This window comes from Schistocerca nitens, chromosome 9 (genome assembly GCF_023898315.1).
Source record: "Schistocerca nitens isolate TAMUIC-IGC-003100 chromosome 9, iqSchNite1.1, whole genome shotgun sequence".
In the NCBI taxonomy this organism is placed as follows: domain Eukaryota; kingdom Metazoa; phylum Arthropoda; class Insecta; order Orthoptera; family Acrididae; genus Schistocerca; species Schistocerca nitens.
Window position 1 is genome coordinate 524,479,177 of NC_064622.1, and position 14,072 is coordinate 524,493,248.

The window sequence follows — 14,072 nt, forward strand, 5'->3', positions numbered from 1 at the left end:
CGGAATTGAATGCAATAGGCACAATGCCAACTTAATTACAAGAAGAGTGAATCTTCTAAGAGTTTGTGGTTTGAGCGGCTCCTGGGATACCAGTAATTGATTCCGATGCACCAGTGCAGGTTTACTGTATCCCGTGGACCTTCACATTGACGATGAAACATAGATATCGCAACGGAATTGAATACGAAAGGCACAAAGCCGACATAAGTACAATAAGAGTGAATCCTCTAAGAGTTTGCGGTTTGAGCGGCTCCTGGGAGACCAGTATTAGATTCCGATGCACCAGTGCAGGTTTACTGTATCCCTCGCACCTTCACATTGGCGATGAAACATAGAAATCGCATCCGAATTGAATGCAAAAGGCACAAAGCCGACATAAGTATAGGAAGAGTGAATCTTCTAAGAGTTTGTGGTTTGAGCGGCTCCTGGGAGACCAGTATTAGATTCCGATGCACCAGTGCAGGTTTACTGTATCCCTTGGACCTTCACATTGACGATGAATCGTAGAAATCGCATCGGAATTGAATACAAAAGGCACAATGCCGACTTAAGTATAGGAAGAGTGAATCTTCTCAGAGTTTGTGGTTTGATCGGCTCCTGGGAGACCAGTATTAGATTCCGATGCACCAGTGCAGGTTTACTGTATGCCTTGGACCTTCACATTGACGATGAAACATAGAAATCGCATCGGAATTGAATACAAAAGGCACAATGCCGACATAAGTATAGGAAGAGTGAATCTTCTAAGAGTTTGTGGTTTGAGCGGCTCCTGGGAGACCAGTATTAGATTCCAATGTACCAGTGCAGGTTTACTGTATCCCTTGGACCTTCACATTTACGAAGAATCATAGAAATCGCATCGGAATTGAATACAAAAGGCACAATGCCGACTTAAGTACAAGAAGAGTGAATCTTCTAAGAGTTTGTGGTTTGAGCGGTTAATGGGAGACCAGTATTAGATTCCGATGCACCAGTGCAGGTTTACTGTATCCCTTGGACCTTCACATTGACGATGAAACATAAAAATTGCATCGGAATTGAATACAAAAGGCACAATGCCGATTTAAGTACAAGAAGAGTGAATCTTGTAAGAGTTTGTGGTTTGAGCGGCTCCTGGGAGACCAGTATTAGATTCCGATGCACCAGTGCAGGATTACTGTATCCCTTGGACCTTCACATTGACGATGAATCATAGATATCGCATCGGAATTGAATGCAAAAGGCACAATGCCGACTTAATTACAAGAAGAGCGAATCTTCTAAGAGTTTGTGGTTTGAGCGGCTCCTGGGAGACCAGTATTAGTTTCAGATGCACCAGTGTAGGTTTACTGTATCCCTTGGACCTTCACATTGACAATGAAACATAGAAATCGCATCGGAATTGATTACAAAAGGCACAATGCCGACTTAAGTATAGGAACAGTGAATCTTCTAAGAGTTTGTGGTTTGAGCGGCTCCTGGGCGACCAGTATTAGATTCCGATGCACCAGTGCAGGTTTACTGTATCCCTCGCACCTTCACATTGGCGATGAAACATAGAAATCGCACCGGAATTGAATACAAAAGGCACAACGCCGATATAAGTATAGAAAGAGTGAATCTTCTAAGAGTTTGTGGTTTGAGCGGCTCCTAGGTGACCAGTATTAGACTCCGATGCACCAGTGCAGGTTTACTGTATCCCTTGGACCTTCACATTCACGATGAAACATAGAAATCGCATCGGAATTGAATACAAAAAGCACAATGCCAACTTAAGTATAGGAAGAGTGAATCGTCTATGAGTTTGTGGTTTGAGCGGCTCTTGGGACACCAGTATTAGATTCCGATGCACCAGTGCAGGTTTACTGTATCAATCGCACCTTCACGTTGGCGATGAAACATAGAAATCGCACCGGAATTGCATACGAAAGGCACCATGCCGACATAAGTATAGGAAGAGTGAATCTTCTAAGAGTTTGTGGTTTGAGCGGCTCCTGGGAGACCAGTATTAGATTCCGATGCACCAGTGCAGGTTTACTGTATCACTTGGACCTTCACATTGACGATGAAACATAGAAATCGCATCGGAATTGAATACGAAAGGCACAATGCCGACTTAAGTACAAGAAGTGTGAATCTTCTAAGAGTTTGTGGTTTGAGCGGCTCCTGGGAGAGCAGTATTAGATTCCGATGCACCAGTGCAGGTTTACTGTATCCCTTGGACCTTCACATTGACGATGAAACATAGAAATCGCATCGGAATTGAATACAAAAGTCACAATGCCAACTTAAGTATAGGAAGAGTGAATCTTCTAAGAGATTGTGGTTTGAGCGGCTCCTGGGAGACCAGCATTAGATTCCGATGCATCAGTGCAGGTTTGCTGTATCCCTTGGATCTTCACATTGACGATGAAACATAGATATCGCATCGGAATTGAATAGAAAAGGCACAATGCCGACTTAAGTACAAGAAGAGTGAATCTTCTAAGAGCTTGTGGTTTGAGAGGCTCCTGGGACACCCGTATTAGATTCCGATGCACCAGTGCATGTTTACTGTATCCCTTGGACCTTCACATTGAAGATGAAACATAAAAATCGCATCGGAATAGAATACAAAAGGCACAATGCCGACTTAAGTACAAGAAGTGTGAATCTTCTAAGAGTTTGTGGTTTGAGCGGCTCCTGGGAGACCAGTATTAGATTCCTCTGCACCAGTGCAGGTTTACTGTATCCCTTGGACCTTCACATTGACGATGAAACATAGAAATCGCATCGGAATTGAATACAAATGGAATAATGCCGACTTAAGTACAAGAAGAGTGAATCTTCTAAGAGTTTGTGGTTTGAGCGTCTCCTGGGAGACCAGTATTAGATTCCGATGCACCAGTGCAGATATACTGTATCCCTTGAACCTTCACATTGACGATGAAGCATAGAAACCGCATCGGAATTGAATACAAAAGGCACAATGCCGACTTAAGTACAAGAAGAGTGAATCTTCTAAGAGTTTGTGGTTTGAGCGGCTCCTGGGAGACCAGTATTAGATTCCGATGCACCAGTGCGGGTTTACTGTATCCCTTGGACATTCACATTGACGATGTAACATAGATATCGCATCGGAATTGAATACAAAAGGCACAATGCCGACTTAAGTACAAGAAGAGTGAATCTTCTAAGAGTTTGTGGTTTGAGAGGCTCGTGGGACACCCGTATTAGATTCCGATGCACCAGTGCAGGTTTACTGTATCCCTTGGACCTTCACATTGAAGATGAAACATAAAAATCGCGTCGGAATAGAATACAAAAGGCACAATGCCGACTTAAGTACAAGAAGAGTGAATCTTCTAAGAGTTTGTGGGTTGAGCGGCTCCTGGGAGACCAGTATTAGATTCCGATGCACCAGTGCCTGTTTGCTGTATCCCTTGGACCTTCACATTGACGATGAAACATAGAAATCGCATCGGAATTGAATACAAAAGGCACAATGCCAACTTAAGTATAGGAAGAGTGAATCTTCTAAGAGTTTGTGGTTTGAGCGGCTCCTGGGAGACCAGTATTAGATTCCAATGCACCAGTGCAGGTTTACTGTATTCCTTGGACCTTCACATTGACGATGAAACATAGAAATCGCATCGGAATTGAATACGAAAGGCACAATGCCGACTTAAGTACAAGAAGTGTGAATCTTCTAAGAGTTTGTGGATCGAGCGGCTCCTGGGAGAGCAGTATTAGATTCCGATGCACCAGTGCAGGTTTCCTGTATCCCTTGGACCTTCACATTGACGATGAAACATAGAAATCGCATCGGAATTGAATGCAAAAGCACAATGCCGACTTAATTACAAGAAGAGTGAATTTTCTAAGAGTTTGTGGTTTGAGCGGCTCCTACGAGACCAGCATTAAATTCCGATGCACCAGTGCAGGTTTACTGTATCCCTTGGACCTTCACATTGACGATGAAACATAGAAATCGCATCGGAATTGAATACGAAATGCACAATGCCGAATTAAGTATAGGAAGAGTGAATCTTCTAAGAGTTTGTGGTTTGAGCGGCTCCTGGGAGGCCAGTATTAGATTCCGATGCACCAGTGCAGGTTTACTGTATCCCCCGCACCTTCACATTGAAGATGAAACATAAAAATCGCACCGGAATTGAATACAAAAGGCACAATGCCGATATAAGTATAGAAAGAGTGAATCTTCTAAGAGTTTGTGGTTTGAGCGGCTCCTGGGAGACCAGTATTAGACTCCGATGCACCAGTGCAGGTTTACTGTATCCCTTGGACCTTCACATTCACGATGAAACATAGAAATCGCATCGGAATTGAATAGAAAAGGCACAATGCCGACTTAAGTACAAGAAGAGTGAATCTTCTAAGAGCTTGTGGTTTGAGAGGCTCCTGGGACACCCGTATTAGATTCCGATGCACCAGTGCATGTTTACTGTATCCCTTGGACCTTCACATTGAAGATGAAACATAAAAATCGCATCGGAATAGAACACAAAAGGCACAATGCCGACTTAAGTACAAGAAGTGTGAATCTTCTAAGAGTTTGTGGTTTGAACGGCTCCTGGGAGACCAGCATTAGATTCCGATGCATCAGTGCAGGTTTGCTGTATCCCTTGGATCTTCACATTGACGATGAAACATAGATATCGCATCGGAATTGAATAGAAAAGGCACAATGCCGACTTAAGTACAAGAAGAGTGAATCTTCTAAGAGCTTGTGGTTTGAGAGGCTCCTGGGAGACCAGTATTAGATTCCGATGCACCAGTGCAGGTTTACTGTATCCCTTGGACCTTCACATTGACGATGAAACATAGAAATCGCATCGGAATTGAATACAAAAGGCACAATGCCAACTTAAGTATAGGAAGAGTGAATCGTCTATGAGTTTGTGGTTTGAGCGGCTCCTGGGAGACCAGTATTAGATTCCAATGCACCAGTGCAGGTTTACTGTATCCCTTGGACCTTCACATTGACGATGAAACATAGAAATCGCATCGGAATTGAATTCGAAATGCACAATGCCGACTTAAGTACAAGAAGTGTGAATCTTCTAAGAGATTGTGGTTTGAGCGGCTCCTGGGAGAGCAGTATCAGATTCCGATGCACCAGTGCAGGTTTACTGTATCCCTTGGACCTTCACATTGACGATGAATCATAGAAATCGCATCGGAATTGAATACAAAAGGCACAATGCCGACTTAAGTACAAGAAGAGTGAATCTTCTAAGAGTTTGTGGTTTCAGCGGCTCCTGGGAGACCAGTATTAGATTCCGATGCACCAGTGCAGGTTTGCTGTATCCCTTGGATCTTCACATTGACGATGAAACATAGATATCGCATCAGAATTGAATACAAAAGGCACAATGCCGACTTAAGTACAAGAAGAGTGAATCTTCTAAGAGTTTGTGGTTTGAGAGGCTCGTGGGACACCCGTATTAGATTCCGATGCACCAGTGCAGGTTTACTGTATCCCTTGGACCTTCACATTGAAGATGAAACATAAAAATCGCGTCGGAATAGAATACAAAAGGCACAATGCCGACTTAAGTACAAGAAGAGTGAATCTTCTAAGAGTTTGTGGGTTGAGCGGCTCCTGGGAGACCAGTATTAGATTCCGATGCACCAGTGCCGGTTTGCTGTATCCCTTGGACCTTCACATTGACGATGAAACATAGAAATCGCATCGGAATTGAATACAAAAGGCACAATGCCAACTTAAGTATAGGAAGAGTGAATCTTCTAAGAGTTTGTGGTTTGAGCGGCTCCTGGGAGACCAGTATTAGATTCCAATGCACCAGTGCAGGTTTACTGTATTCCTTGGACCTTCACATTGACGATGAAACATAGAAATCGCATCGGAATTGAATACGAAAATCACAATGCCGACTTAAGTACAAGAAGTGTGAATCTTCTAAGAGTTTGTGGATCGAGCGGCTCCTGGGAGAGCAGTATTAGATTCCGATGCACCAGTGCAGGTTTCCTGTATCCCTTGGACCTTCACATTGACGATGAAACATAGAAATCGCATCGGAATTGAATGCAAAAGCACAATGCCGACTTAATTACAAGAAGAGTGAATTTTCTAAGAGTTTGTGGTTTGAGCGGCTCCTGCGAGACCAGCATTAGATTCCGATGCACCAGTGCAGGTTTACTGTATCCCTTGGACCTTCACATTGACGATGAAACATAGAAATCGCATCGGAATTGAATACGAAATGCACAATGCCGAATTAAGTATAGGAAGAGTGAATCTTCTAAGAGTTTGTGGTTTGAGCGGCTCCTGGGAGGCCAGTATTAGATTCCGATGCACCAGTGCAGGTTTACTGTATCCCTCGCACCTTCACATTGAAGATGAAACATAAAAATCGCACCGGAATTGAATACAAAAGGCACAATGCAGATATAAGTATAGAAAGAGTGAATCTTCTAAGAGTTTGTGGTTTGAGCGGCTCCTGGGAGACCAGTATTAGACTCCGATGCACCAGTGCAGGTTTACTGTATCCCTTGGACCTTCACATTCACGATGAAACATAGAAATCGCATCGGAATTGAATAGAAAAGGCACAATGCCGACTTAAGTACAAGAAGAGTGAATCTTCTAAGAGCTTGTGGTTTGAGAGGCTCCTGGGACACCCGTATTAGATTCCGATGCACCAGTGCATGTTTACTGTATCCCTTGGACCTTCACATTGAAGATGAAACATAAAAATCGCATCGGAATAGAACACAAAAGGCACAATGCCGACTTAAGTACAAGAAGTGTGAATCTTCTAAGAGTTTGTGGTTTGAACGGCTCCTGGGAGACCAGCATTAGATTCCGATGCATCAGTGCAGGTTTGCTGTATCCCTTGGATCTTCACATTGACGATGAAACATAGATATCGCATCGGAATTGAATAGAAAAGGCACAATGCCGACTTAAGTACAAGAAGAGTGAATCTTCTAAGAGCTTGTGGTTTGAGAGGCTCCTGGGACACCCGTATTAGATTCCGATGCACCAGTGCATGTTTACTGTATCCCTTGGACCTTCACATTGAAGATGAAACATAAAAATCGCATCGGAATAGAATACAAAAGGCACAATGCCGACTTAAGTACAAGAAGTGTGAATCTTCTAAGAGTTTGTGGTTTGAGCGGCTCCTGGGAGACCAGTATTAGATTCCTCTGCACCAGTGCAGGTTTACTGTATCCCTTGGACCTTCACATTGACGATGAAACATAGAAATCGCATCGGAATTGAATACAAATGGCACAATGCCGACTTAAGTACAAGAAGAGTGAATCTTCTATGAGATTGTGGTTTGAGCGGCTCCTGGGAGACCAGTATTAGATTCCGAAGCACCAGTGGGGGTTTACTGTATCCCTCGCACCTTCACATTGACGATGAAACATAGAAATCGCACCGTAATTGAATACAAAAGGCACAATGCCGACATAAGCATAGGAAGAGTGAATCTTCTAAGAGTTTGTGGTTTGAGCGGCTCCTGGGAGACCAGTATTAGATTCCGATGCACCAGTGCAGGTTTACTGTATCCCTTGGACCTTCACATTGACGATGAAACATAGAAATCGCATCGGAATTGAATACAAAAGGCACAATGCCAACTTAAGTATAGGAAGAGTGAATCGTCTATGAGTTTGTGGTTTGAGCGGCTCCTGGGAGACCAGTATTAGATTCCAATGCACCAGTGCAGGTTTACTGTATCCCTTGGACCTTCACATTGACGATGAAACATAGAAATCGCATCGGAATTGAATTCGAAATGCACAATGCCGACTTAAGTACAAGAAGTGTGAATCTTCTAAGAGATTGTGGTTTGAGCGGCTCCTGGGAGAGCAGTATCAGATTCCGATGCACCAGTGCAGGTTTACTGTATCCCTTGGACCTTCACATTGACGATGAATCATAGAAATCGCATCGGAATTGAATACAAAAGGCACAATGCCGACTTAAGTACAAGAAGAGTGAATCTTCTAAGAGTTTGTGGTTTCAGCGGCTCCTGGGAGACCAGTATTAGATTCCGATGCACCAGTGCAGGTTTGCTGTATCCCTTGGATCTTCACATTGACGATGAAACATAGATATCGCATCGGAATTGAATACAAAAGGCACAATGCCGACTTAAGTACAAGAAGAGTGAATCTTCTAAGAGTTTGTGGTTTGAGAGGCTCGTGGGACACCCGTATTAGATTCCGATGCACCAGTGCAGGTTTACTGTATCCCTTGGACCTTCACATTGAAGATGAAACATAAAAATCGCGTCGGAATAGAATACAAAAGGCACAATGCCGACTTAAGTACAAGAAGAGTGAATCTTCTAAGAGTTTGTGGGTTGAGCGGCTCCTGGGAGACCAGTATTAGATTCCGATGCACCAGTGCCGGTTTGCTGTATCCCTTGGACCTTCACATTGACGATGAAACATAGAAATCGCATCGGAATTGAATACAAAAGGCACAATGCCAACTTAAGTATAGGAAGAGTGATTCTTCTAAGAGTTTGTGGTTTGAGCGGCTCCTGGGAGACCAGTATTAGATTCCAATGCACCAGTGCAGGTTTACTGTATTCCTTGGACCTTCACATTGACGATGAAACATAAAAATCGCATCGGAATTGAATAGGAAAGGCACAATGCCGACTTAAGTACAAGAAGTGTGAATCTTCTAAGAGTTTGTGGATCGAGCGGCTCCTGGGAGAGCAGTATTAAATTCCGATGCACCAGTGCAGGTTTCCTGTATCCCTTGGACCTTCACATTGACGATGAAACATAGAAATCGCATCGGAATTGAATGCAAAAGCACAATGCCGACTTAATTACAAGAAGAGTGAATTTTCTAAGAGTTTGTGGTTTGAGCGGCTCCTGCGAGACCAGCATTAGATTCCGATGCACCAGTGCAGGTTTACTGTATCCCTTGGACCTTCACATTGACGATGAAACATAGAAATCGCATCGGAATTGAATACGAAATGCACAATGCCGAATTAAGTATAGGAAGAGTGAATCTTCTAAGAGTTTGTGGTTTGAGCGGCTCCTGGGAGACCAGTATTAGTTTCAGATGCACCAGTGTAGGTTTACTGTATCCCTTGGACCTTCACATTGACGATGAAACATAGAAATCGCATCGGAATTGATTACAAAAGGCACAATGCCGACTTAAGTATAGTAGGAGTGAATCTTCTAAGAGTTTGTGGTTTGAGCGGCTCCTGGGAGGCCAGTATTAGATTCCGATGCACCAGTGCAGGTTTACTGTATCCCTCGCACCTTCACATTGGCGATGAAACATAGAAATCGCACCGGAATTGAATACAAAAGGCACAATGCCGATATAAGTATAGAAAGAGTGAATCTTCTAAGAGTTTGTGGTTTGAGCGGCTCCTGGGAGACCAGTATTAGACTCCGATGCACCAGTGCAGGTTTACTGTATCCCTTGGACCTTCACATTCACGATGAAACATAGAAATCGCATCGGAATTGAATACAAAAAGCACAATGCCAACTTAAGTATAGGAAGAGTGAATCGTCTATGAGTTTGTGGTTTGAGCGGCTCCAGGGACACCAGTATTAGATTCCGATGCACCAGTGCAGGTTTACTGTATCAATCGCACCTTCACGTTGGCGATGAAACATAGAAATCGAACCGGAATTGCATACGAAAGGCACAATGCCGACATAAGTATAGGAAGAGTGAATCTTCTAAGAGTTTGTGGTTTGAGCGGCTCCTGGGAGGCCAGTATTAGATTCCGATGCACCAGTGCAGGTTTACTGTATCCCTCGCACCTTCACATTGAAGATGAAACATAAAAATCGCACCGGAATTGAATACAAAAGGCACAATGCCGATATAAGTATAGAAAGAGTGAATCTTCTAAGAGTTTGTGGTTTGAGCGGCTCCTGGGAGACCAGTATTAGACTCCGATGCACCAGTGCAGGTTTACTGTATCCCTTGGACCTTCACATTCACGATGAAACATAGAAATCGCATCGGAATTGAATAGAAAAGGCACAATGCCGACTTAAGTACAAGAAGAGTGAATCTTCTAAGAGCTTGTGGTTTGAGAGGCTCCTGGGACACCCGTATTAGATTCCGATCGCCAGTGCATGTTTACTGTATCCCTTGGACCTTCACATTGAAGATGAAACATAAAAATCGCATCGGAATAGAACACAAAAGGCACAATGCCGACTTAAGTACAAGAAGTGTGAATCTTCTAAGAGTTTGTGGTTTGAACGGCTCCTGGGAGACCAGCATTAGATTCCGATGCATCAGTGCAGGTTTGCTGTATCCCTTGGATCTTCACATTGACGATGAAACATAGATATCGCATCGGAATTGAATAGAAAAGGCACAATGCCGACTTAAGTACAAGAAGAGTGAATCTTCTAAGAGCTTGTGGTTTGAGAGGCTCCTGGGAGACCAGTATTAGATTCCGATGCACCAGTGCAGGTTTACTGTATCCCTTGGACCTTCACATTGACGATGAAACATAGAAATCGCATCGGAATTGAATACAAAAGGCACAATGCCAACTTAAGTATAGGAAGAGTGAATCGTCTATGAGTTTGTGGTTTGAGCGGCTCCTGGGAGACCAGTATTAGATTCCAATGCACCAGTGCAGGTTTACTGTATCCCTTGGACCTTCACATTGACGATGAAACATAGAAATCGCATCGGAATTGAATTCGAAATGCACAATGCCGACTTAAGTACAAGAAGTGTGAATCTTCTAAGAGATTGTGGTTTGAGCGGCTCCTGGGAGAGCAGTATCAGATTCCGATGCACCAGTGCAGGTTTACTGTATCCCTTGGACCTTCACATTGACGATGAATCATAGAAATCGCATCGGAATTGAATACAAAAGGCACAATGCCGACTTAAGTACAAGAAGAGTGAATCTTCTAAGAGTTTGTGGTTTCAGCGGCTCCTGGGAGACCAGTATTAGATTCCGATGCACCAGTGCAGGTTTGCTGTATCCCTTGGATCTTCACACTGACGATGAAACATAGATATCGCATCGGAATTGAATACAAAAGGCACAATGCCGACTTAAGTACAAGAAGAGTGAATCTTCTAAGAGTTTGTGGTTTGAGAGGCTCGTGGGACACCCGTATTAGATTCCGATGCACCAGTGCAGGTTTACTGTATCCCTTGGACCTTCACATTGAAGATGAAACATAAAAATCGCGTCGGAATAGAATACAAAAGGCACAATGCCGACTTAAGTACAAGAAGAGTGAATCTTCTAAGAGTTTGTGGGTTGAGCGGCTCCTGGGAGACCAGTATTAGATTCCGATGCACCAGTGCCGGTTTGCTGTATCCCTTGGACCTTCACATTGACGATGAAACATAGAAATCGCATCGGAATTGAATACAAAAGGCACAATGCCAACTTAAGTATAGGAAGAGTGAATCTTCTAAGAGTTTGTGGTTTGAGCGGCTCCTGGGAGACCAGTATTAGATTCCAATGCACCAGTGCAGGTTTACTGTATTCCTTGGACCTTCACATTGACGATGAAACATAGAAATCGCATCGGAATTGAATACGAAAGGCACAATGCCGACTTAAGTACAAGAAGTGTGAATCTTCTAAGAGTTTGTGGATCGAGCGGCTCCTGGGAGAGCAGTATTAGATTCCGATGCACCAGTGCAGGTTTCCTGTATCCCTTGGACCTTCACATTGACGATGAAACATAGAAATCGCATCGGAATTGAATGCAAAAGCACAATGCCGACTTAATTACAAGAAGAGTGAATTTTCTATGAGTTTGTGGTTTGAGCGGCTCCTGCGAGACCAGCATTAGATTCCGATGCACCAGTGCAGGTTTACTGTATCCCTTGGACCTTCACATTGACGATGAAACATAGAAATCGCATCGGAATTGAATACGAAATGCACAATGCCGAATTAAGTATAGGAAGAGTGAATCTTCTAAGAGTTTGTGGTTTGAGCGGCTCCTGGGAGGCCAGTATTAGATTCCGATGCACCAGTGCAGGTTTACTGTATCCCTCGCACCTTCACATTGAAGATGAAACATAAAAATCGCACCGGAATTGAATACAAAAGGCACAATGCCGATATAAGTATAGAAAGAGTGAATCTTCTAAGAGTTTGTGGTTTGAGCGGCTCCTGGGAGACCAGTATTAGACTCCGATGCACCAGTGCAGGTTTACTGTATCCCTTGGACCTTCACATTCACGATGAAACATAGAAATCGCATCGGAATTGAATAGAAAAGGCACAATGCCGACTTAAGTACAAGAAGAGTGAATCTTCTAAGAGCTTGTGGTTTGAGAGGCTCCTGGGACACCCGTATTAGATTCCGATGCACCAGTGCATGTTTACTGTATCCCTTGGACCTTCACATTGAAGATGAAACATAAAAATCGCATCGGAATAGAACACAAAAGGCACAATGCCGACTTAAGTACAAGAAGTGTGAATCTTCTAAGAGTTTGTGGTTTGAACGGCTCCTGGGAGACCAGCATTAGATTCCGATGCATCAGTGCAGGTTTGCTGTATCCCTTGGATCTTCACATTGACGATGAAACATAGATATCGCATCGGAATTGAATAGAAAAGGCACAATGCCGACTTAAGTACAAGAAGAGTGAATCTTCTAAGAGCTTGTGGTTTGAGAGGCTCCTGGGACACCCGTATTAGATTCCGATGCACCAGTGCATGTTTACTGTATCCCTTGGACCTTCACATTGAAGATGAAACATAAAAATCGCATCGGAATAGAATACAAAAGGCACAATGCCGACTTAAGTACAAGAAGTGTGAATCTTCTAAGAGTTTGTGGTTTGAGCGGCTCCTGGGAGACCAGTATTAGATTCCTCTGCACCAGTGCAGGTTTACTGTATCCCTTGGACCTTCACATTGACGATGAAACATAGAAATCGCATCGGAATTGAATACAAATGGCACAATGCCGACTTAAGTACAAGAAGAGTGAATCTTCTATGAGATTGTGGTTTGAGCGGCTCCTGGGAGACCAGTATTAGATTCCGAAGCACCAGTGGGGGTTTACTGTATCCCTCGCACCTTCACATTGACGATGAAACATAGAAATCGCACCGTAATTGAATACAAAAGGCACAATGCCGACATAAGCATAGGAAGAGTGAATCTTCTAAGAGTTTGTGGTTTGAGCGGCTCCTGGGAGACCAGTATTAGATTCCGATGCACCAGTGCAGGTTTACTGTATCCCTTGGACCTTCACATTGACGATGAAACATAGAAATCGCATCGGAATTGAATACAAAAGGCACAATGCCAACTTAAGTATAGGAAGAGTGAATCGTCTATGAGTTTGTGGTTTGAGCGGCTCCTGGGAGACCAGTATTAGATTCCAATGCACCAGTGCAGGTTTACTGTATCCCTTGGACCTTCACATTGACGATGAAACATAGAAATCGCATCGGAATTGAATTCGAAATGCACAATGCCGACTTAAGTACAAGAAGTGTGAATCTTCTAAGAGATTGTGGTTTGAGCGGCTCCTGGGAGAGCAGTATCAGATTCCGATGCACCAGTGCAGGTTTACTGTATCCCTTGGACCTTCACATTGACGATGAATCATAGAAATCGCATCGGAATTGAATACAAAAGGCACAATGCCGACTTAAGTACAAGAAGAGTGAATCTTCTAAGAGTTTGTGGTTTCAGCGGCTCCTGGGAGACCAGTATTAGATTCCGATGCACCAGTGCAGGTTTGCTGTATCCCTTGGATCTTCACATTGACGATGAAACATAGATATCGCATCGGAATTGAATACAAAAGGCACAATGCCGACTTAAGTACAAGAAGAGTGAATCTTCTAAGAGTTTGTGGTTTGAGAGGCTCGTGGGACACCCGTATTAGATTCCGATGCACCAGTGCAGGTTTACTGTATCCCTTGGACCTTCACATTGAAGACGAAACATAAAAATCGCGTCGGAATAGAATACAAAAGGCACAATGCCGACTTAAGTACAAGAAGAGTGAATCTTCTAAGAGTTTGTGGGTTGAGCGGCTCCTGGGAGACCAGTATTAGATTCCGATGCACCAGTGCCGGTTAGCTGTATCCCTTGGACCTTCAC